We start from the raw sequence: 4,606 nt of genomic DNA, 5'->3' as shown, positions 1-4,606 counted from the left end.
TTTTTTAAAATATAGCGCCCTACTATGGCTAAAGAAAATTCAACAAATAAAATGTCCATCTTCAACTTACCGGAAAACATCAGCACCAGTGTATACACATTTATATACACTCAGGTTTGTGCCTTTGCCATCTGGTGGCAAAGCACGATCATAGCGTGTCCACAGAGCTGAGAAAGTTTTTGGACCCTATCTATTTGTTTGAAAATGGGGATTCGAAATAAGTAAGATTGTTGAGAAAGTTTCTGTTTTTCAACGTTTGTTGATAATACCATCAGTTATATATACACATCATTTGGAGAGCTTCTATTTTGTAAATAGGTGATACTTATTGTTTACTGCTGCTACTTGTTTTAATGTATTATCTTGTATTGTATTGTACTGACCAACATTGCATTGCATCATATCTGAGTGTTGTGGCACAAAAATATCCGACATGCTCTTTTCAGATAGTTGACTATGCATCTAGTCATAGGCTTGAGCAAAAGGCTGTCCCAGCTTATTCCAGTCATAGGTGGGCACATTGATTTATCTTACCCAAATTTAAACCTCTGCAGCAGATTTGAGTCCATCTGACCTTGTCAATCTAATCTTCCTTTAAAGTTAATAAAGAAAAAAGGGGGGCACTTCTTGGGCACTGTTCATCTTTTCTTAGAAGAGACATCTTCATAGCCCGGGATCCATGAATCTTCTTTGTAAACTATGAAGAACACGAGATGCAGAGCTTAGGTGAAGGCGATTACTTCTGAGATCATATACCTTATATCATAGACAGCCAAAGCACAGACAGCAAAAACCTCACATCTTGTCCTTCCAACTGGGGAATCCAAGTCAGTGAGTGTAATTATAACCCAGTTACTTTCTCATGTATCCTGAAATATTGGAGCTGAGAAAGATATCTGAGCCATATTACATACTAAGATCAAATTAAAAAAAAAAAGTACTTCTCTTTTTCTTTTTTCTAACTCTTACATTGCATAGGAAGGAATTTACTAGTTGCACTGGATAGTATGAAATTTGCATTTTCTTGGCCTTAGAAATTAGTAGCTGAAAGATCTATTTCCCATCTCTAGTTTCTTTGCTATGAAGGATGGCCATTCATTTTCTTACACGCACTGCTTAATCCTGCCTGCTACAACACTGGATTTCAACACAGGTGGAGTTGCTTGCTTTCTCAGCTGGGAAGTAACATCTGGGTTCACTTTGGAAGTTCTTGTATGATCCAAGCATAAGTTGCTATGTAATTGCTTGCAAGGTTTTTTTTTTTTTTTTTTTTTCCCCAATAAGGACTGGATTATTTACCAGATTTGCTTATAGACCCTTGATCTCCAGATGTCTATACACACATATAGAAGCTCCATCGTTAACCAGATAGATAAAAGCCTGTTCTCCTTATTTTTCAGAGTGCTGGGTATTAGCAAGAGTGGAATAAATCCAAATCTTCTCAACATTTTGGAAAGAGACCATCTCTGTTATACAAAACAGAAATAACAGAAATAAAGTCTGTTTCTATTTAAAAGTAGACTGAAATTTAGCAAAACATCATTTCAGGACAATGTGGAACTAGAATGTTACAGTCTAGGAATCCTAGAATAGCCTCATTTTCACACGTGTTCTTTGTGGCTTGTATGTCCAATTTATTGGTAGAATTGATACAGCAGCAGCAGATTGTAGTGATGTATTCTTCTGTGCAAACAAATTGCAGCTACTTACCTTTGGTTTAATAAAGACATGATAAGTGAAAATGGATATGAATTTAACTCTTTTCATAGTCGTGGAGTTTAAGTGCAGTTGACATCTACTCTGGAATATCATTGTAACCCCATGCAGACAAATGCATTTGAAACCTTATTATCCCCAAAGATGCTGACCATCCATTTCTGTCTTCACAGGTAACTCCGTATATCCTGCACACCTTCAAAAGTCAGCTCATGAATTCATACGTCCATTTACCTACTAGTCAGACAGTCAGTTTGTTATGAGTGTGAATGGAGCTTGGTTTGGTGCAGGAATGAGCAGAATTAATCAAAGAGTGTTTTCTATCAGACATTTGTCTTGTAGAATGCTATCAAGTTGACTGGAAACAGTTGGAATCCAACCAGTGGACTTTAATATCCTTTTCTGAATTAAACAAATATTAGTATCACAGTTATAAATATGGCACTGAAGGAATAGTTGGTTTATTTGTAATAAATCTGGAGTAGCTCTACATGCATATGCCTGCTTATGGAATTCATCTCACCTAGAGATATACCTTTAAGCATGCCTTCGTTTCTGTCTTCCATCTTAGTTTCTTCTCAATAGGGAGGCGGAGAAAAAAAAAAGTAACAGGTATTTTTACAGAATGGTTCATGTGAGTATCTTAGACATCTGCTACACGATGAGATGAGTTATGCCATAGAAGTGCCCATTTTTTCCTTCCTTTTCCCTATTCAGGATGTGTAGAATGATAAGCTCAGGAGGCTGCAGCCAGGGCCTGTCCCTCTGGCCCTGAGCCAGGTGGGCAGAGAAGACCTAGAGATGGTAGCCGAGTTCAGCCAAGAGTCCGGATGACCAGGAGAGTTCATGGTGATGAAGCAGGTATGAGGTCAAGCTGAGAAGTCAGCCTGCGGGTCAGAGTCAGGATCAGGCCTGGTGAGGGTAACCAGGGACAGAGACAGTCCAGTGCCTACTGGGCAGGCCCAAAGTGACAAGATAGGTCCAGGGTCAAGCTGGGAAGTCAGTCCACAGGGCAGGGTCCAGAGCAATGGAGTCTGCACGCTGAGCTGAGCTGAGCTGAGCTGGAGATCAGTGCTCCTCTAGGGCAGCTCAGAGAGAAACTGAAGGCCCAGGGTTGCGCTTAAATGGGGCTCCTGGGCCCAGGGGCAGGAGGTGCAAGTGGATGCCTCAGGCGAGGATGATCAGGCCCATTAAGGCCTATTAGTGCCCTCAGACCCTGGAAACAGTAGTAATTGAAATGCTCACTAGCATATGTAATTTTGATTTAAGAATTCAAAGAACTGGGAAATGTTACTACCTCTTTAAGATCTGTCAGAGACTATTTCTTCTGTTTCCAGTCTCATTTAGCCTACTTCCCACTAACAGCTCTTGAACATTGATACCTATGTATTTCCCATTATTAGACTGTGACTTGGTGGCATTCATAGTGCTCCAGCTTCACACTGGAACAATCTAGGTAGGTAATGTATGTTACAGCTGGTTTGGGATAACACAGACAAGTGATTACATTTCAGAATGGCATGTTGGATGAAATCAGTATTGTCCTCGTTGACCAAAGGAAGTAAGCTGTTCACCGCTAGCGGGAGCATATGATCATGATCGGTTTTTGCCAGTTGTTCTCCGGAGCGTATCAAGACAAGATTGCTTACCTAATGTGAACAAATATCTGAGCAAAACGGCAGGAGAAAATTACACCACAGTAGCTGAGTTCCTCCTCCCAGAGGTCTAGATCTAATCAACAAGGCAGAAGCACAGCCCACTCTCATTGTAATGCTTTCAATTATTTACCTGATGACTGTAGTTGGAAGTCTGGGCTTGACCGCATTAATAAGGATTGTCTCCCCAAACCACCCTCCCAAATAGCTTTTCCTTAGCCATTTGGCAGTCTTAGAGCTCTGCTGCTCAGGCATCACCCCCAGGACTGTGGCCAGTCTCTTAGCAGAGAGCAAAGCTGTCTCGTTTGGTGGCTGTGCTGCCCAGATGTACTGTTTCTCTACATTTTGCACCAACGAATGTTTCATTCGGGCTGTGATGGCATATGACCAGCTGGAAACCACTGCTATGCAAAGCTGTCATGTCATGAAGTCTCAGCATCCAGCTGTGACTTGGTTCTTATTCTTGTGGGTCTCTAATCTCAATGATACACAGCAGCTGTGCCTTTTGGGTGTCCTTCTGCCATTCCAGCATCACCAGTCACTTCTGTGGTGTGGTACCCCTGATCTGTGCTATCTCCTGCTCTGACATCGGGGTTAACAAGATCATCCTCGCAGCATTTTGCATCTTAGGTGACATCTTCGTCATACTGCAGGTACGCATTTTGCTACATCTACATCATCTCTGCCATCCTGAGGTGTCACTCCAGCGAGGGAAGGCACAAAGCCTTCTCCTCCTGTGCATCCTGTGCACTTGATAGTTTTTGCCATATCCTTTGGCACTCCAGCTACACACCCCACAGCTCTGGCTCCTTGCCTGACCAAGACCAGGTGATATCTGTGTTTTATACAATGGTAAGCCCCACAGTCTACAGCTTGAGGACCAAGGAGGTCCTCAAAATGAGGCACTGAACAGACTGTTACATGGAGAAAATTGTTTGTCAGTCAATAAAACCTCCAAAGGAGTTGGAACAGGTGCTTAAAAAATTAAAATGATGAGTACAGCTGTTCATGGATGAATTTATTCTGAAATAATTGCTCGTTATGCAACAGAAGTAGGAGAAAAGTGAATGCAGAAGTGAAGAAAGAAATAACTGTACTATTAAAGACTTTTCTGTAATAGCAAGAGCTACAGCTTTACCGTGAGAAAGTACAATTGTGACCCTTTTGAAGGCGATTAGTTTCACCTAAGTTTTTACTTTCAAGTTTGATGCCTTGAAGATATCCCAGCTTTGTTT

This window comes from Apteryx mantelli, unplaced genomic scaffold (genome assembly GCF_036417845.1).
Source record: "Apteryx mantelli isolate bAptMan1 unplaced genomic scaffold, bAptMan1.hap1 HAP1_SCAFFOLD_61, whole genome shotgun sequence".
Lineage (NCBI taxonomy): Eukaryota > Metazoa > Chordata > Aves > Apterygiformes > Apterygidae > Apteryx > Apteryx mantelli.
Note: the sequence above shows the minus strand (reverse complement) of the source record.